Genomic DNA, 21,668 nt, shown 5'->3' with positions numbered 1-21,668 from the left:
TAACTAAACCCTTTTGTACAGGAATAGCAGAGTGCTCATTTCACAACAAGAAGGTTTAAAAGCTTGTAGTTTGCAGGATTAATAAGCAACTGTAAGAAGCAAGCAGTACTATAGCTTTACAATTCTGAAAAAGAATGAAAGTGTGCAAGACAGTATAATGAACTTCAATTTCAACACAAAGTTTGCAGTGAAGAGGAGCAGTCTGTAGCAAAATATATTTGTAGTTTTGGGGAAAAAAAGTGTATAATGATTGGCTAACAGCATTTAGACAAAGCAAATGGATAAGTAGACTACATCACATTTCAATCTAACTACTGAAAAATTATATTAAAGCGCATTGCCTATCAACTTTGTCCACTATGATTCCTAATTATAGTGACACACTGATTAACAGCACCCAGGTGTTTTTCCAGCTGTGGGTCACTGCGTGGTTTGCATACTTCCCCCGCGCCACCACCACGTTTCTGCATGAGTTTCCTCCAGGTGCTCCAGTTTCTTCCCAGTCCAAAGATATGCAGGTTAGCTGGATTAACCATGGTGAATTGTCCCTTAGTTTCCAAAGATACATAGGTTTGGCAGATTAGCCAGATAAATATGTAGGGATATGGGGATTGGGCAGGGGAACGGGCCTGGGTAAGATGCTCTGTTGGAGATCAGTGCAGGCTTGATGGGACAAGTGGTTTCCTTCTGAATCGTTGGGATTTTATATGTATGGCAACTCTTCACAGTGCAATTACACTCACTTCATTGAAGGCACTGCTGATCCACCAGAGACAGGAGGGTATAATTATTACATGACATGTTTACATAGGTAATTTGCAGCATGAATGTAGACATTTGGATTTACAAAATTAGATTTCAAAATGGCATGCCTTTGTGCCTTGATCCAATTATCCACTCTAAACTTGTTGCACCAGAAGACCACCTGGGCTTTATTTCTCAAATACAGCACCATGGAAGATTGATTCCTCTGTAGACAAAACAGATGAGCGAGTATCTGGTATATATATATATATATATATATATATAGCAATGGAAACAAAGAAGGGAAGGATTGAGCAAAATGTTTAGAATTTAAGATACGAGGGTCAAAAAGAGAGAAGTTTGAGTGATAAGTTTTATAAATGTTAAGCAAGACAGCAAATAGGTGAAACACAAGACTCATTCCTGAAACACAGGAACCAGAAGCTGGAAAAATATAATTGGGTAGCAATTTCAAACAAGTAACAGTGGTCTAGCTAGATAGGCTGGGCGAATGGGCCAGGAACTGGCAAATGGAATTTAATGTTGGCAAGTGCGAGGTGGTCCACTTTGGTAGGAATAATGGTAGGAAGGATTATTACTTACGTGGCGAAAAACTGCAGCAGGCGACGGTGCAGAGGAACCTCGGGGTCCTTGTGCATGAGTCGCAAAAACCCAGCTTGCAGGTGCAGCAGGTGGTCAGGAAGGCGAATGGGATGCTGGCCTTCATAGCGAGGGGGATTGAATATAAAAGTAGGGAGGTCTTGCTGCGGCTGTATAGGGCATTGGTGAGGCCGCAGCTGGAGTAGTGTGTGCAGTTTTGGGCGCCGTACTTACGCAAGGATATTTTGGCCTTGGAGGGAGTGCAGAGGAGGTTTACTAGGCTGATGCCAGAGTTGAGGGGGTTGAGCTATGAGCAGAGGCTGAATAAACTAGGCTTGTACTCGTTAGAGTTTAGAAGAATGAGGGGAGAACTCATTGAGACGTATAAGATGATGAATGGGATGGATAGGATAGAGGTGGAGAGACTCTTCCCGCTCAGAAAGGACAGTAGGACTAGGGGGCACAGCCTCAAGATAAAGGGGGGGGCGGTTTAGAATGGAGTTGAGGAAGAACTTCTTCACTCAAAGGATGGTGAATCTCTGGAATTCTCTGCCCGTTGAAGTGGTGGAGGCTACCTCGCTAAATATTTTTAAGATGCGGGTTGATGGGTTTTTGATAAGAGAGGGGATTAAGGGTTATGGGGAGAGGGTGGGAATGTGGAACTGAGCCACGACAGATCAGCCATGATCTTATTGAATGGCGGGGCAGGCTCGAGGGGCCAGATGGCCTACTCCTGCTCCTATTTCTTATGTTCTTATAAAAAAGAACTTGGATTTTTGAAACTATAAGAAAAATAGAAATGGTTAGTACGGTGGCAGTGTTACCAAAATTCAGCACCAATGCAATAGAAAGCAATAATGAAAGACTGGGTAAAGCTAAACAACTTAAAAAGATGCAAAATCCACAAGAAAGCATCGTATTGACTTCTTTACCTTGAAGACTTAGCCAAAAATGTGCACATATGTAAATCAGGAGGACGTGCACGAAAGGAGAAGGGTAATGCTCCATTTAATTTTTAGCAGCATACCAGAAACAGAGATGGTGGCAAAGGTGAATGCAAGAATAGTGATCAGTAACTGAATCTATTAGACTGGAGGGAGGAGGAAGAAGATTAGATGTTAACCAGAGCTAACTTCAGATGGAAGTAGAAAAAAACTGAACTAGAATAGAGTGCGAGAAATTCTTCTTTGGCAAATCCACGGACTATCAGTGGAACTGACTTAAAACTTAAGGCAAATCGACAAATAAAGGTACTCATAAGGTGATGTGATCATTGTCTGTGGAAGTAGTCAGGATGTATGATAAACCAGATGTGATGTCTTATATACATTCACAGTCCCTAACATCCAGGACCATTTTGAGAACATGCCAGAACAATAAGTAGAAAACCATTTTCCTTATTTACTGGGTCAATACCCTGTCACCACAGAATCTTTCACACAGCTTCAAAAAGCAGCAGCATCAAATGCCTGGATATTAAACTATGTCATCTCCACAAAAGAAAGGTGCACAATAGCTTTGTTAAACAATGTATAGTTAACGTCTGTACATTATCCCTTCCTTTTCAATTTTCCTATGGACATTAACAGATGTGGCGTCGCTTTGAAAATTCCAATTCAACTCAACAATTTAAATTATCAATGCTCAAAACACTCTGCAGTTCGAAACTCAAGTGACTACCAGGTAAAAGAAATAAATGCCAGTCGTACATTTAACTAAACAAACACACAAATGGCATGAATTTTCCCTGAAGAAGCAGATTTTGCCATTCATCTCATTGACCATTGTCCAGCCAGTCTATGACTTCTCAGTAGAGATTGTCTCTAACCCAGTGCTTCCCAAATTGCATTCTCATGTGGCCCCATTTTAACCCTAAATCATTAATTTTGGCAAAACCAAAACAGCAATGAAGCAGCATAGTAACAATTAGTATGTAATTACATTTTGTATTCAGTATATTGTAGTTCAACATATAATATGAAAATCTGTTTTTAAGGCACCTAATAAAAATGGTACTTTGAATATACTCATGTAGGTTTCAGACAAGCTCTCCATAGTCGCTGGTGATAGAACACACAGTAAAGCATTTCTCCAGCCCCACACACACGTTGTAGTCACCCTCTCTCTCCACCTCACACACTTTTCCAAACTCCCCTCTCCAGTCACTTTACTCAGCAGCCTTTCTTCCCAACCCCTTTCACTTCACTCTCTCAGCAGCCATTTCAAACCCCCTCCCCTGTTACTCAGCAGTCCCTCTTCCCAATGCCTCTCCCGCCCCCCCCAAACACATGCACAAACTCCCTCTCCCCAATACACAAGCAAACTCAAGCCCCTCCCCCTTCCCTATCTGGTGCAGAAGGATTTGTGAAACAGAGTGGCTCGACCAGGGTAAAGGCCCTGTACAACAGAGAGACAGAACAGGACACAGCAGTGTTTGAAGCCACCACTCACCTTTCCAGCTCAGCCAAATGCTTTTCTGGTGCTCCCCACACTCTGGACACAGTCAGTCTCTGCTCGCAAAGTTACTTAATTTATGTCACACAGTTGTACCTGTGCACATTAAAATGACATTTCTTATGGTTCCATCGAAGGAATTGCCAGCTACTATTGAATTGTGTGGAACTAGAAAAAATTTGTGCCACAAATGGGAAAGCTAGTTGAAAACAGACAGAATTAGGAATCAGTCACAGATTTGATAGGCAGTAGAAAATGGGCATTGAGATTTTCACCATCCATGAATAATGTCAATTCTGGAAGGGGAACAAACTCATACAATGGAAACCATTTTGAATTGTGAGAACATCTTGAAGGCAAAAAAGTGTAAGATCAGATTAAATGAGTGGATACAGCAAAACTGCAGTTATATACTTTGATCAAAATGTGATCACTGGCCTATCTAGACTGCCGCTCCTAAACTTATCAGCTGCATAACTATGTTTTGTGAACTAACAGCTCTGCTTTCCTTTGCTTTTAGAAATGTATCTGTAACTAAACGCAAGATGGTATATTTTAGATGCCAAAGAAAGCAGGTGAGTCAAAATCTAAATGGCAAAGCACTGGGGAGATAGATGAACTGAGGGAATTAAGGATTTTGAAAATTATGTCATTAAAATCTAGTTCACAGGTGCAATGAATAAAAAGGCTGATGGGATGTTCATAAGACATACAGAATATCAAACCAAGGCTACATTGCCACAACAGAACTCAGAAACAAGACCACATTTGAAATGCTTTGTACAGATTTGAGTACTACCCCCCAGAAAGGATAGTCTGACCTTGGGAAAAAACATTTTCAAATCCACTAGGAAAATAAAGGGACATATTTGAGTTGAGGGTTGGTTTCATTTAAAATACAAAAGGTAATTGACATTGATCCTTAGAAGAGGAAAGAGTTAATTGGGTTGAAAGAAAATCAGGAACAACTTCACACAAATGAGTGTAAGCTCAGCCAATTTCTACAGAAGACAGCAGACACAAAGGCGACTAAGGTGATTGATGAAATTATGGATAGCTATTTGGTTAAGTAATGTGGATAAAAGCAATTGTGGAATTATATTTAAAAGAATAGCTGTTATTCTTAACTCAGTCAAAACTAAACATTCTATCACCTGGGCCAAACCAAGAACCAACATGTTTGGAAGTATGACTGCAACACAATGTAGAAAACTGTGGTTCAGAATAGAACTGCCATAACTAAGTGGTTTAAGAGGATTAATGGACCAACTCCTGTGACACACCTCCAGGCTCAAGGAGGGAAAAATCACCGTAGGCATTTTTTTTGTACCCTATCTTGCATAATATCAACAATTTAATATTAGTAGTTTCAACCTAAGCTATCTGGCCTGGTAACAGGGCTTTTTCCAACAATCAAGAGATCAGGAATGTCTGATGGCAATCCAGGTCACTTCTGTTATAATCCAGCAATAAAATGAAAAATTGTCAACCTTGAGTCAGACTAATCGCACTGACTATAATCATACGGCCACATTTGAGCTCAGATAGATATGCTTATGCAAGCTCATTTCTACAATCATATCGTTGGAGGGTACTATTCCAGTTATAATATGCTTTGACACTTCTTACATTCTGACTGGATCAATCCAGGAAGGTAGGAATGGGTTTCATTTACCAATGGAGTTTTTTTTTAAAAATGACCAAGACCAGTGGGCACAGCCAACATCTTGTGCTGAATGGTACATGAGAAAATTCACAGTGAAAAAAATCTCATATGCCAGTTGATCCCATTTAGATATCATCTACCCTTTGTTGATTATAGATGTATTGTTGTCCACATTAAACACCATGCCAGCCTGATGCTAATCCTCAGTAATATATGCCATGCATTAAATAAAGGCACTAAAAATTGGAATCCCTCTGCTAAAATTAATTGCATTTCCGTTAAAGCCAATAAGATTTCAGTTACATTCACATCTTCCTTCACTGCTTTTAATGTTGCATACAACATCTTGAAAAAATTCCAGATTTGATTCCTAATCCAGACTTAGTTCACTGATGCCACCCTCAGCTACAGTGCAGGTACTACAGTTAGCATCAATGCTCGGGAGGTGAGATGAACTAACAAAACCAGAATCCTGATGCCTTCTCGCTAACTGATACCAATGACTACTGTTATGAAGCGACATGATTGAATTCAGGTTCCCCAAAACCAGGCAGCAAATCAACACTTCCTCTTCAAACTTGTGTAAGTTTACTGTATGACTGCTAGTATGTAAAGAAAGCTAATAGTAAAAAAAAATTTCACATCAAGATATAGTAATCAATCTCAAAAGTTGAACTCAAGAGCATATTACAGAAAAATACTTATTCAAGGGATACGCAGCTTATATGATAACTGATTTCAGGTGAGACCCGTGCCTTCAGCCCACCAGGAACATGAGTGTCAAGAATCACAGCACAGCACATACTAATAAGCTATTAGTATGCAAATAGCCCATGGTGCTTGTTTCTTGCAGTTATGTGTTTCTAATGAGTTTAATACTGTTTCACAAATAATGATTTCCACAAATTCAAAAACAGATAAGACAATGTTGGTCAATGTGTACTTAATTTGTTCTTTATCCCCACCCAAGCATGACGGATTAATACCATTTTATATTTGGATAAAAAATAGTTTAAGCCTTGAACTCTGTATTATCAAAATATAAAATTATATTAATCCCCAGAACTGAAGAGCATCAAAATAACAAAAGCTTGCTTCCTTCTCCTAATTCCTGTAAATTTATGAAATTTTAGGACCAGCAGGCCTTGAAGGCATGTTAAAATTCAGAAATACTGCCCTAAATTATAACACTGCAATTCAAATTCACTTGCAAAGTACGAACAAGTGATAGGTATATGCAGGTATATCGTATTAATGATTCACGTCAGTTCGCTGTTATAGATTTTTTTGTTAGTTGTCAATCAATATCAGTACATAATGGCCTGAATTTTACACTTCCCCATGGTTGGGGAGGGGAGGGGAAGGGAAGAGAGAGAAAGATGTTATATGATTCCCACCCACCCCAACAACACAGCAACTTTACGTTGGAATGGGTAAGGCCTCAGATTAGAAGCCCATCCTTGCCCCACTTGAAACCCTCAAGTGTCCAATTAAGAACCATTTTCCATCTAGCCTCATTCTTTAGGCTTTAGAGGAGCGTTGAGCCTCTGGAGGGGAAGACCAATTTTGATACTGAATGGATGGATGGTGGGTGGAGGGAGCATCTCCATTTCTCAGTAAGAAAAGCCCCTTTTCGTACTGAGGGCATTCGGCAGCTCTCCTGAGTGAAGGACAAAAGTCATGCCTTAAACCAATCAACACTCATTGGAGCATAAATTGATTGCGGAGTGCAGGAACGTGCCCCTCCCCGACTGTTCAGACAGTGAAAGGCAAGTCCCTGCCATCTGAAAAGTTCCAACTTTTGTTACTGCCTTAAATTGAAAGCATAATCATAAGAATATATCTGCATTTAACTTTCTAAATCCAAAGTATTAAGGGTGTAAAAGAAACATAATATAAATATGTCATTCATTTGCTTCCTTGCTAGCCTCCCCCATGGCATGATATCAGACGACTATAAATGTAAAACTAATTGCATATCTGTAGCCAGGAATGAGGATGACATAACATGTAATTACACAATTGTAAACAATTAATCTCTTTACGGTTTCAGGTCTCTTTTCTCAATCTAAATATTATGCAAATAAAATGCAAATCCCTCTGAATTTCTGCAGTCACTTCATCCTGATCTGTTGTAAACACTTTTCAGTGCAGTGCCATTTCCACAATTACAAAATAACACAAAAGGTTGTCATCAACATCTTTATAGTAATGATGTGTATTCTAGCTCAGCTTTCAATTTTGCAACAGACATACTGCCAATAAGATTTTGCATTTATAAAGCAAACATGGTTCTATTTCTTCCTTTCAGCACCCCCCCACGCTGCTCCCCAACGCCCCCCCACTTCCTCTTGTACTATTTTCTCTACACAGATGAAGAACTGCTAGCCTGGTTCCAAGAATACCTCTAATTCATGTGATAAACTCACTGATAGTTATTTCTCCCTTCATATACATATGAAGTCAGTAGCTAGAACCCACTAATGCAACAAATAACTAAACTACTAATACCCCGCTGTTTTAAGAGCAGTTGCTTTTAATGCAAAACTGTCATTGTCTGGTTTGTATTGGACTTGTTTTATTAATATTTTCTTCATAAGATTTGTGTTTCATTTTGTCCAGAGTGCAAAATTATTTTGTGCATAAGTAGAAATTAATACACCCAAATTAGCTGTTAGGTAAAACCCGCACTGCACAAGTTAACAGCTGTGGGTTCAAGCCCTGCTCCAGGACTTGAACAGATATGTTTACATTCCAGTGCAGTATTGAAGAATAACTTTTTGGATGAGATGTTAAACTGAGTCACTAATAAGACCATAGGCCCTTCGAGCCTGCTCTACCATTCAACAGGATCATGGCTGATAATTCCACAGTTAAAAATCTTGTGCCATTATCTGAAAGGAAATGTTGCCTCAACATAATCACCTTTTGCATTACTTAAGGACTCAAATCATGCTTGCAAAATGGCTGTAAAATCTGGCTAAATAATAACCTTCATCACAGCACTTCAAAGCAAGGCACCACATGAAGCAAAGACACTAAGTGTGGATTTTGTTCAATTCATGTGGAAATTGGAATTAACTGATAACTGCAAATATGTAGTTAAACGTGAATGCCCCATAGAATCCTAAAGTGAAGGAGGCCATTCAGCCCATTGAGTCTGCACCTACCACAATCCCACCCACGCCCAACCCTGACAATAAGGGGCAATTTAGCATGGCCAAGCAACCTAACCCACACATCTTTGGACTGTGGGAGGAAACCAGAGCACCCAGAGGAAACCCATGCAGACATGGGGAGAATGTGCAAATTCCACACAGACACTGACCCAAGCTGGGAATGGCATTGAGGCAGCAGTGCTTACCACCATGCCACCTCAAAGTTACTGTTCACAATGAACTGCTAAACCAGGAGGTTCCTGAGAAATTACATCTCACCACATGACTCATCATTCAAAAATGTTGTTTGGCTCTCAAGGTTGATGTACCTATCTCAGGCACCGACAAATGGTTAAAGCTTACCTATTCCAATTACCCTTTAAGTCCTCTTAAGACCTAATTATTGACAACCTGCCACCAAAATTTTTTTTTAACAACAAGTTAAAGATTCATGAACATGTTAGTCAATCCTCCACAGTAGATGTACATGAGCAGTGAATGTGGTCACGTATTCACCTACTTGTGGTCTTTGTATTACTTTATTCCTTGACTCAGTTTCTGCCTTTCTTGCTATTCCCTATTAGTTCCCACCCTTTAACTTTTTATTTCTTTGTCCAGATGTGGTGTTAATTTTATCTTTCCTTTTTTTTGGGGGGGGTGGGTAAGTGGAGAAAGGAGCCATGGCTGAATTTTGAATGGGAATTATGGATGAAATGCAGACCTCAGTGGTTTTTTTGTCCTATCCCCTCCCTCAATCACTAACCCCTTTCCTCCTGGATCAATTCCCCTTCTTACACCAAAAATAAGGGACAAGAGACTAGAGGTCCCCTAACCCTGACATTCCCCTTCATTTCTCCTCTGATGACACCCTACTGTCTGTTTTCAAACTTAACACTTCTTCAAAATGCCTTTCTCCCTTCTGATGTCCTTGTTATAATGTCACTCCCTCTTTCACAAGTATTTGAAATCAAAACTTACTTTGCATGTTCAAAGCTACTGACAATGACTATTTCTAACTATTACCAAAAAGCGGAGATTATTTGTTTCAGCTTCTTCAAAACCACTTTTTGTTAGTTAAAAATTAAACAAAAATGCCAACATTATTTTTGTCATTCCCCTTCTCTATAGGGCATCTTTCTCTTCACGCCCCCAAAACACATATACAACCTTATACATAGCTGTAAGCAATTATTAGCATTGTTTCCTAGCCATCAACAAAACATAAAAAAGGTAATTAAAGCTTCAAATTTCATGTTTTGATTCAGCGAAATGAATTTTAACATCGAGACCAACTCTTCCCTCCCTCAGCTTATTACACATTCTGATGCTTAAAAGGCACAAAAAAAAGTTTCTAATCAGAGCACTGTATTTTTCCTTCCTCAGTCACATATAAGAACATAAGAAATAGGAGCAGGAGCAGGAGTAGGCCATCTAGCCCTTCGAGCCTGCCCCGCCATTCAACAAGATCATGGCTGATCTGTCGTGGCTCAGTTCCACATTCCCGCCCTCTCCCCATAACCCTTAATCCCCTCACTTATCAAAAACCCATCAACCCGCGTCTTAAAAATATTTAGCGAGGCAGCCTCCACCACCTCAACAGGCAGAGAATTCCAGAGATTCACCACCCTTTGAGTGAAGAAGTTCCTCCTCAACTCCGTTCTAAACCACCCCCTTTATCTTTATCTTGAGGCTGTGCCCCCTAGTCCTACTGTCCTTTCTGAGCGGGAAGAGTCTCTCCACCTCTATCCTATCCATCCCATTCATCATCTTATATGTCTCAATGAGATCTCCCCTCATTCTTCTAAACTCTAACGAGTACAAGCCTAGTTTATTCAGCCTCTCCTCATAGCTCAACCCCCTCAACTCCGGCATCAGCCTAGTAAACCTCCTCTGCACTCCCTCCAAGGCCAAAATATCCTTGCGTAAGTACGGCGCCCAAAACTGCACACAGTACTCCAGCTGCAGCCTCACCAATGCCCTATACAGCCGCAGCAAGACCTCCCTACTTTTATATTCAATCCCCCTCGCTATGAAGGCCAGCATCCCATTAGCCTTCCTGACCACCTGCTGCACCTGCAGGCTGGGTTTTTGCAACTCATACACAAGGACCCCGAGGCCCCTCTGCACCGTCGCCTGCTGCAGTTTTTCGCCACGTAAGTAATAGTCCTTCCTACCATTATTCCTACCAAAGTGGACCACCTCGCATTTGCCAACATTAAATTCCATTTGCCATTTCCTGGCCCATTCGCCCAGCCTATCTAGATCCTTCTGCAGACTCTCCACACCCTCCGCGCAATTTGCCGTTCCACCAATCTTGGTGTCTTGTATATACACACACACACACACACAACTACATACAGAAACAACCACTACTACTGTTATCAACTGATTATTAAGAATTAAGGTATTTTTCTGGGCAAAGACCAAAACATAGGAAAATTTTTCCATTAGAACAACTGATTGAATAGTACTTTAATATTTGAAGAAAGGTTTCACTGAACTAACAGCAAGAATGGAGAGGTGCGGTTATCTGATAAGGAAACATTGGAAAGACTGGGCCTGTATCCACTAGGGCTTAGAAAATTGTGGGGGAATCCTGAAACATACAAGCTCCTGAGATGGTGGGAAAGGGTGGAGGCTGAAAAAATGTTCCCTCTAGTGGGAGAGACTATAACTAGGGGGCACAGTTTGAAAAATAAGCACTCCCTCATTTAAGATGTAGAAGAATTATTTTCTCTCAAAGGCTGTGAATCTTTAGAACTCTCTTCCCCAGTGGTGAAGGCAGGGTCAATGGTTAGTTTTAAGGCAGAGGTAGATTGACTCTCTTAGTTGCGAAGCTAAGATGCTCGGAGCTGGGGAGAACATAGAGTCAAGGCCACATTCAGATCAGCCATGATCTTATTGAAAGATGGAGCAGGCTAGAAGATCTGAATGACCTACTCCTGTTCCTAATGCATATGTTAATATGTATGTATTTGTGATAACCTGCACAAGCTCCATGGGGAATTACTGATTGATTAGCCTACAGGGCTCATTTGAGTATGAGTTCCACTGGTAATGGTATTATACCCTTAATGTTGGGGAGAGCATCATACCACCATCTATATGAGTAACAAGCACTAATAAGTTTTAATGAAAGGCACCCACTATCAAATTTAATATGATATACTTAACAAAATAATATTGTGTATATACATTTTACTTTTTACTATTAGAAAACATTAAATTCCTACTTGTCCAATAGGCATATCAGTGACATGCAGCAAACAATATCTCAAGTCTACAACCAGTTTTCAGACAGTGTGAACAGTCCTCAAATGTTCTTTTATGAAGGGAAACAGACATGGCATCTGAACATGCCATTGAGTGAATAATCATCAACTCAAAGCAAGGTACCCGACTATACTTGGTTTTAATTATTCAAATAATTACTACAATGTATTTCTAACCTTCCAGGATTGGCTTGGGGTCTCCAGGAATGGCACAAAAATCTCCAGGACATAGTTCTCTGCAACCATGGAGAAAAATCATAGGGACATTAAAATGATGGTATTTTGCCATTCGTTTTGAACATTGGGTAGAAAGAATGAGTCACATTCAAGACTCTTCACAAGATTGATATGGTTATGGAATGTCTTTGGCCTATTTAGTTCACCAATTATGCAAAATCTATTGCTGTATTCAAATGGTTAAGTAATTTAAAGTTTTTGCCTTCAATCTGGCCAGTAGCTTATTCCATCAGTTGCATGAAGAACTTCTGGACATCAGTTCTCAATTCATTTTCTATTTGTTTTATTCTGAGTCATCCTTGCCCTACTCTATATCCACCCATCCACTTTCTTAAAACATTCCCATGGTTCACCCTAAATCAACACTTGGCCATTATAAATTAATAAACATAATTTTGTCAAAATGCCACAAAAACATTCTAAGAACCAATGGGTGCTGACTTAGTTATGCTGATTTAGTTATTACACAATGTTCAAATGAAATTGATAATATCGATGCCTATCTCTGCTTTGCCAACCCAGTATTTACTGACCCACTTGAATATGCGAATGTTAGCCTGTTTCCAATTTAATAGTACCTCCCCAATGTTCAGTGAATCCCTTAAAATAGGAATTAACGCCTCATGAATCTTTGCTCTCTCTTTACGCTGTGGGATAAACATAATCTTTCCTTGGCGTTAATTTGTTTTGACTTTTCAGTTTTCCATTTCTATCAAAATTATTTATTTCATATAGTATTGTTAATTAGAGAGCACAGGGTTGTCTTTGTGGTTTGAAAAACTAAAGGGGTAATCATTCAGAACATAAATCTTTGCATATTTATACTTTATCAGCTAAATTTGCATCTTCCTGTAATTCTGACATCATTTCCGGCATCTTCCTTTTGAATAACTGGAAGAAACATTTGTTGATATGGCGTGCGTATAGTTTGGACATTTTGTTCATGCTCTGCATTTTGGGCCAGTGAACTTCCTCCACTTTTCTCCCTGCACCGTTTAAGGAAATATGAAAATGCTTCCAAATCCTAGACAAGTATTTACTCCAAATGCTTTGTAATATTCACTTGTCTTCTATGGAAGTGTTGTTAAATGACTGCACCCATTAGCGGCACAGTGGTTAGCACTGCTACCTCACAGCACTAGGGATTCAGGTTCAATTCCGGCCTCAGCCACTATCTGAGTGGAGTTGCACGCTCTCCCCGTGCATGGGTTTCCTTCGGGTAATCCGGTTTCCACCCTAAAGTCCAAAGATGTGCGGGTTAGGTTGATTGGCCATGCTAAATTGACCCCAGTGTTAGGAGATCAGCAGGTTAAATATGTAGAGTTACAGGACTAGGAGCTGGGTGGGATTGTGGCCGGTGCGGACATGATGGGCCGAATGGCCTCCTTTTGCTCTGAGGGGATTTTATGCCCCACCAACTCACGCAAAATCAATTTGCTAAAAGCATTCCTTCACTTCAAGGCGCTTGAAAACTCGTTTTTGATATTTCTGAACTCCAGAATAAGGTTAATTTTACCTTGGTTTGGTCACCATTGTCTGAGCGTAGATTGCTATCTGGTCAGTTGCTATAACCAAGTCAAGATGTACTCTGCTTTCTCCAGAGTACCACCATAGAGGATGGGTAAGAGGGTACAAGGCTTTTAAAAAAGAAATGAACTACTTATTTGGTGGCACCTAGATGTCCCAAAGCCAGTGAAATACTTCTGAGATGTACTCACATTTATAATGTAGGAAACATAGCAACCAAACTTCTGACAACTAGTTCCCCAAGGTAGCAATGTTATAATGATCATGTAATCTTTCTTTAGTGATAGTGTTGAAGGATAAATATTGGCCATAATCTGTCCTGCTCTTTTCTAAATAGAATCACAGGATGGCTACAGAAGAGGAGACCATTTGGCCCATCATATATACTCACATTCTACAAGAACAAATCAGCTCGGCTCACTCCCTTACCTTTTTCCCATAGCCATGCAAATTTTCTCTCTTCAGGGGTTGATCCAATGTCCTTTTGAAAGCCATGATTGAATCTGCCCCAATCACATTGTCAGGTAGTGTTTTCCAGTTGTAAACCACTCACCGTATAATAATGTTTGCTGCAACATGTAGGGGAGTACTTCAAATTATCTCAAATAGATTCGAAACAATGCCCCTGGGATGGAGTCCAACTATCATCCAACTGAACTACCTGGGGTGAGTGGTTTACCCTGCACAAATCCTTAAGAGACTGGGAGAAAAAATTAAAACGACATTTAAATGAACTCATTTATTTTGTTAACTTTCATGGTCAGAATTACACTGGATTACACTTAATTGGTGTTGTGCGTGGGGAGTTTGATTCTTCTGTAGATTCAGCCATTTCTCTACCCTGACGTCACTGCAGAGCTTTAATAAATCAACTGCCAATCACACCACTCACACTCATTTGATGGTGATGTTACTAAACAGATTCACAAAGCCCGATTTCACAGTGATTCCAATCCAGAAAAAAAAATCCCATCACTGGAAGTGGTGACAGTTGCACATGTCCTGGCAGCCAGTGTGGCTAGAGTGCACGTACAAAACCATTCCTACCGCACTTCCAGTCGACGGCAGGGAATTAATGAAACCTTTTACATCAAGATTGCTCTCTACTTCTCAATCCTTCTGTCAACTAGAACAATTTCTCTCAGTCAGAACTCTTCATAACTCTGAACACCTCTATCAAATCATCTCTTAACCCTTTCTCCAAGAACAACCCCAGCTTTGTGAATCAATCCTATTAAACAAAACCTCATCCATGGAACCATTTTTGCACCCTCTCTAAAGCTTTCAAAACCTTCCTAAAGTGCTGCCCACAATTGGACATGCTGCTTCACTTGAGGCCGAATCAATGTTTTTTCAAGACTCTTTGTAACTTCCTTGTTTCTATATTCTATGCCTCTGTAAAGCCCAGCATCCTGCATGCCTTTATAAGCGCTCGTGCAACCTGCCCAGCAATCCTCAATGATTAGCCCATGTGATCCCAAGTCCCTCTGCTCCTGCACCCCCTTTAGAACTATATCCCTTATCTGTATTGCCTTTTTCATTCTTCCTACAAAAATATTCACTTCACTGCATTAAGTTTCATCTGCTATTTGTCCTCCCGTTCCACCAGCCTGTTAATGTCTTCTTGAAGTCTATCACAAACCTCCTCACAATATACAATACTTCAAAGTTTTGGGTTATCAGGGAATTGTGAAATTGTGCCTTATGAACCTAAATCTAGGTTAATATATATATCACAATAAGTAGCGGTCCTGGTACCGATCCATGGGAAATCTCACCATCTACCCTGTTCCAGTCCAAAAAGCAATCATTTACCATCACTCTCCATCTCCTGTCATTCAGCCAACTTTGTGTCACTACTGCCCTTTTATTCCATGGGCTTCAACTTTGCGGGGGAGCCTATTATTGTAGACAGTGTCAGGATTTTTATGTCCACCTGGTGAAACCCCAGATTCACGTCTCATCTAAATGACAGCAACTCTCAACAGTGCAGCACCCCCTCAGGACCGCACGTGTGCATTATATACTCAAGACGCTCGAATGAGACTTGACTCTGGTTGACAGGCAAGGGCACTACCACTGAGCTAAGGTTCAAGGCATCCTCTGCAATTAATAGCAAGACAAATCAATCACCAGTGACTTGGTAAATAACCTCAAAAAAATGTACTATTTGAAGAGGTTCCAAAGTAACTAAGTGGTTTATGATTTCAGGCAATTAATATGCTCAAAATGCCTCACAAGCTTTGACACTATCAACTGAGATTAGAGTTCATAAATGATATCTAAAATTCATTAAACATGTGCAATTCTGTAACTGAATAAAATTTGGAAATCTTAAAAAAATTTCTTATTTTTAATAACCGTTCCAATAGCCATCACTTTTAAAATTTTCACAAAGTATCCTTTAAAAGCCCACATGGACCAATTTTGAATATTCTATCACAACTTTAGTAGTAACTTAAAAAAGGAATGTTGTTTGTGTGGTGTCAGTAGTTGAAATCAGTTAACGAAACAGAAAAGGCTGGTCTACAGTGCCTGTTACCTCAGCACAATGGCCATTTTCCAGCTGCAGCTCCAGATAATGAACTAACTATTCTGTCATGGTGAATGAAGAGAAGGTTTCCACTACAGCAAAGCTTGATCCTTTCTTACCTACTGTCAAACATTGCCACTTTCCACTGGGAGTCACTCAACAAAACCATGGGTGCAGTTCCTGAATTAAATATTTTCCCTTGGCTAGCCAGGAGCACTTTATTCATTTGCAGCAATCCCCCTGGTGCTGTGAACGAGGATCAGCTAATTCAACAGGGATTACACCTGGGAATCTGGTATAGTACTGTGTGACAGCATTTACCCCCGAGATGTTAGGGGAGCTCCCTAAAGAGTTAAGTGCATGTAACATTTAAAAAAGATGTTTGTCTTTGAATTGAAATCTGAAGGAGCTTCTCCAACCCTTCCGCCAGAAGTCACATTGGAAACGTGTGTACTATATCCATCCCTTCTCACTCAACCAGACGTTATTTCCCTGACTTGGTCCTGCACTCATCAGTGGCGAGGCACTGCAGACCTCAGTAAATTATGCATGAAGGTTCCCTGTACGAATGATACATGAACAATTGTTTTTAAAACTTTCAAAGTACGACGCCAAAAGTGGGAGAATAGTTAATAATAAAGTCTATGGCATTCAAAAAATACTTGAGGAAAAACTGACAACTTAAGTATGGCTGTTACTTGGAACTGAGATTTTAGCTTAGTTGACCCCATGACATGTATTCCCAATCAAATGCAAAGTTTCAATAAATGTTGCAAATTCCAGCGCAGCACACCACGGAGGAACAGGCCCAGCACAAGTGTATCCATTTACACTTGTAGCTAAAAGAAGCAGAGATTTTCAACATAAATAGAAGGGCTTGAAATCGATCCCATGGAGATACAATACCACATCTACGAGTATTTGTTTAACTGAAACAAGTGTTGTACCTTGTACAGGTGTCGACTTTGCGAGGATTCCCTCAAAACCCTGGAAGAAAAAAAAAATGCCCAGAGTTGGGCTTCAAAATGCTATTCCACAATTTCACAAACCGAAAGCAGGGCGCTTGACAGGTTTGTCCACAACTTGAAATGACGCAAAACACAACATTCAACAACGCGCCCAGAGGGGTCGACTTTACTTCCTTAGTCCGAAAAATCGAAAAGTAATCTTGGGTTAAAAAAAAACCCATCCATAAAGTAGTCCGCCTGTAAAATAAAACTCCTCTTTGCAGCTGAGGCAACTAGGGAGCTTCCAAGTGAGGATCAGGGATGTCCCCAAGTATCTCCATGGAGGCTGGAACCCAGCTTTGGTAATCCAGGGCAACTTTATTTGAAGATGTGGAGACTTATCCCTCTTCATTACCTTTCCACCCGGGGTGGTGCGGGGGAGTTTGCTGCCTGCTGTGCTCAGTGTTTGAGCGGGCCGCTCTCTCTCTCTCTAGCGGACAGCCAAGGCTGCGTGGCGCAATTTGCATTCGGCGTGACCTGAACGCTACCTCAGCTCTCAGCAAGTGTGGGCACAACTCTGGGCAATCGGGCTCTCCACACAACGCACTTTCGCCCCTCTCTGGACCATCCGCACTGCAATCGTTTCGTTTTCATTTAAAAAAAACAAGTTACATTTTATCCCTATTTTCTGAATACATGTGTACCCTGATTCTGGATGCGCTTCTAAGAAGGGGGGGAGGGCAGACGGGTCATTAAAATATGTTGTTGTCACTTTGTTAAAACAAATTGGTTGCCGTGGGAAGTTGCCGTCCAGCTCTTCCAGCGCCCTGGCCCTCCCCGTGCCCCCCCTCTCTCTTTGTGATGGCGACTCCTGTAAGGCGTGAGGCGAGGCAGCGGCTGTCCATTCCTCCAGCCCTCATCTTCCTCCCCAAAAGCAGGCAGCCCGGCCGCTCGCCAGCCCCTCCTGAGCGGCAGGCAGCTCCCGCGGGCCGGGGCCACAGGGGATACAAAGAAAGTTGCCAGCAGCAGCAGTAACAGCGGCGGGCTACACTGTAGCGAGCGGGGGAAGGGAAGAGGGAGACAGAGGCGGACACAGAGGGCCGCCACTCGCTCCAAGCGCTGACATGGGGCTGTCTTGAGCCAACACCCAGACTCCGAGCCCCGCCAGCGGCTACAAGATGTCAGCTCTGTATGTGTGTGTGTGCGCAAGGCAACATCCTGGTTGCGCAGTTCCAGTCTCAGCATTGAGACCAAATCAGAGAGGAGGTGGTGGAGCGGAGGGACTTCACTTTACCTGACAAAAACTTGAAGTAACCCTGGGCTTTTTTCCCCCCCCTCAGTGCCTTCCTTTCAGCCTCGATCTTCTCACCACCACCCAGGCGCGCACACAACAAGCTTTTCTCTCTCTCTCTTTTCCACCCCTTCACTGTGGCACAATTTGCATCGCTCTATTATCCAAAAAGGAACAGCGATGAAGAAGAAAAAAAAGAGGGGGAGGGGGCTGGAAATCTTCTTTAACGGATACTTTGTCCACAGTTACGGGGGTGGGGGGAAGACTCCAATTCGAACCATTAGAAAGGCAGATTAACTTGATCAAAAGGCACGTAAACGTTTTCACCACGGAATGGTGCCCCACACTCACTTCACCAGAACACAGACTGTGGCGCAAAGAGACAGAAAGAAAGGGAGGGGAGACAGAAGCAAAGAAAGAAAACAGCAAAAAAAAACCTAATGCAAAAAAAAACAAATCTTACACAGCCAGCAATCTGTACAAAAAAAATTACAAGACAACCAGCTTCCTTTTTTGTGGCATGGTTTTTTTTGTGTCAAATTTGTGTTGCCAATGTTGGGAGGGTGGTTAAGCCGAGGGTTGCGCCGTGTTTGTGTGTGTGTGGTGGGGGGGGTGGACGCCTGTGCCAAGTGGTGCCCCCGCTTGCCCCGTGCGCCTTTGGCGGCTGCCCGCCCGCTGCTCCTCCGCACGGTTCCAGCTTGGCGCACGGCACCGGGGGTGACCCCCTTCCGCCTTTACGCGCCTGTCAAAGCCCCGGGCAAACGCCACACAGTCATGCTCCATCCACTCCATCCTTTGTGTCTAAAAAAAAGGGCGAAGAGAGAGGGAGGGGGATGCAAAGAGAGAAAAAAATCCACCTCATCTATTTTCTTTTTTTTGCAAAATTGCAATGAGGTTAAAAAAAATGTTTGTTTTAAAAGAACAAACGCAGGCCTTTTTCCCCCCACACGCCTTTCTCTCTATTTATATAACAAATTCAACTTTCTGCAACGCGTAAAATATAATTGCACACGGGATATTAATTTGCAGAAATGCCGCTGCGCGCACACACAGCTCCCGACCCCAGGTTTTCTGGCTCCTCTCTCTCTCTCTGCTCCTAACCCTGTCAGGAGAGAGGCACAGGAGCCAGGGGCGCCATTTTCTGTCAACCCAGCCGAGACGGAAATCCACCGCTCCACAACTCCCAAGTTTGCAGCGCGCAAGCAGTAGGCCCCCCCCAAAACCCCGGCTTCGCTTAGGTCTCACCTGCGAGGGCAGGCAAGCAAGTTGACGGCCTCCCCCTTCTCTCTCTCTCTCTCTCTCCCTCTCGCTGCTGCTGCTGGCCCGCTCGACTGCAGCTGCTTCTCTTGATCTATGTGTATGTGAGAGGGTGGGGGGGGGGTGCTGGGGAAGGAGAAGCTTTCCCCCTTCTGCTGTGTGGAGAGGCTACACAGACCGTTTTCCAGCTGCGATGGCACTGGGAAGGATCTGCTCCCCTTCAGAGATTTGGCTCCTCCGTTAAGAACTAGCCACTCCTCGGTGCGATGTCCGGGGCGAATGAGCCAACGCCGACTGGAAAAAGAGAGAGAGAGACGCACACACGCCTGACTCCAGGGTGCACCGAGCTGTACTGGAGAGATGAGGCCAGCACACACATAAGTGTGTGTATGTGTGGAGGGAGCAGGAGTCCCGTCTGTCAAGGGATTCAGGGACTGGGCAACTGGATGGGGATTGAGTGACTGCTGCTGGAGCTGCCTCCAACCTTTTGTCACACACACACTACTCTGTAACCTTGCCTTGCGTAAAAAAGGTGCATGGGATGAGTACAGCCCAACACGCAGGATATAATGCATGGGAAGGTTGGAGTTTAACATCTTCTTACCCCCTTTACATCGTCAAGGTGAGAGGGACAATTTCATCCTCACCTTTCTCTTTACAAGTCTTGATTCCTTTCCCGTGAAAACTAGTTTCCTTTTTAGGTGTCCATCAAATCTCATCAGTGTGGTTTTAGTTTTCTTTTTCAAACAAATTGAATGTTAAAAAACGTAGAAACATTCCTAAACCTGTTATTAATTTAGTTTGTTGTGTCCTGATTTAATCGCGCTTCAATCTTTGGAGGATTGGCAAAAATACTTATCTAGGTGCATGCGAATTCTACACAGCAGCCCGATCGGTTACTTCAAAAGTGGAATTCCAACGAAACTACAGCTTCTCGTCAACAAAAAGTAATTTACTTCGAAACATAAGGAGTTCCTTGTTTTGAAACGTTACTGAGTGAAATAATTGTTGTTGAGTTAGATTTTTTAAACAGTTGGATTTAACAGTAGACACCTGCCATTGTCTAAACACTGGGTGGTATTTCAAATACGCCTTAAAAGTCAGTGTAATATTTAGAGAAATGTACACTTCATGAAGACAACGTACACCGTTGAAAAATTCTCAAAATTTGAAAATCACCTCCTCAATCCAATTTTATAAAAAGCCACACCAATTCTGTCATTTGACAACCTAACTTTCACATTAACTGCCAGTATATTGTGGCACCTTTGTCTTTCTCTGATTTATGTGCTGTGTGGCAATATAGATGTATGATCAGAAGTTTTAAATAAATATGTAAAGTTGCACATTAAACCAGCATTGCAGCAGGAGTATTCTTCATAAATGTACTTCACATGGATTCAATTTTTTTGGGCTATCTCAATTCTCCCAACAGGACATAACCTAATAGCCTGGCTTAGCAGAAGACTGGCTAAAATCAAGACAAAGAATTTCTTCATTGTATAGAAATGATACAGAAAAAAAAAATTATAGAATGTTGGGATGCTATCGATCCTTAGCCTTTTCCTGTTCAGCAAAGAAGTAGAAGTTAATTTAAAGTCCTGAAAGAGACTTATTGGGCTGGAGATGATCCTGCAAGAATGTTCAATTTCAGGAAGATGTGCCAGAACAAAGCTACTGTTTTGGAAGTTTCAGAATTTCAATCATTTAATTAACATGGTCAGTTATACCTTGATTGGAGAATGATGTCTACTTAAGATCATGAGTTTCTGCCGTGGATCTTCATATGTCTAAACTGGCCAGTTTTCAACACACATATTTTTAGGCACATGGGGCAGGACATCTCGTGAGGTAGAGTAATCAAAAGTGTAGGATTTGCTTCCTTTTCTTTCCTTCTCTGCCATTGCTCTGCCTCACCATTAAGATGTTGGGACTCAACATGATGTAGCTTGATGGACAAGTTGTTGCCATTCTGAACAATA

At 41.7% G+C, this 21,668-nt stretch overlaps 1 protein-coding gene across 1 annotated transcript in view; it reads right to left on the bottom strand.

Annotated features, from left to right (window-relative positions):
* Window positions 1-20,119, bottom strand: part of LOC145344038 (zinc finger protein 800-like) — a 93,849-nt gene extending 73,730 nt beyond the window's left edge. Inside the window, exons 1-2 of the mRNA XM_080190781.1 lie at window positions 19,675-20,119; window positions 17,139-17,178 (exon numbers count right to left, since the gene is read on the bottom strand). The gene's annotated coding sequence lies outside the window, so the exon portion shown is untranslated. The remainder of the gene's footprint in view (window positions 1-17,138; window positions 17,179-19,674) is intronic.
* Between the last annotated feature and the right edge of the window lie 1,549 nt (window positions 20,120-21,668).

Source organism: Carcharhinus amblyrhynchos, chromosome 6 (assembly GCF_965287045.1).
Source record: "Carcharhinus amblyrhynchos chromosome 6, sCarAmb.v2.hapA, whole genome shotgun sequence".
Lineage (NCBI taxonomy): Eukaryota > Metazoa > Chordata > Chondrichthyes > Carcharhiniformes > Carcharhinidae > Carcharhinus > Carcharhinus amblyrhynchos.
The sequence above is the reverse complement of the archived record's forward strand: the minus strand, read 5'-3'. Positions and strand labels throughout refer to the sequence as shown.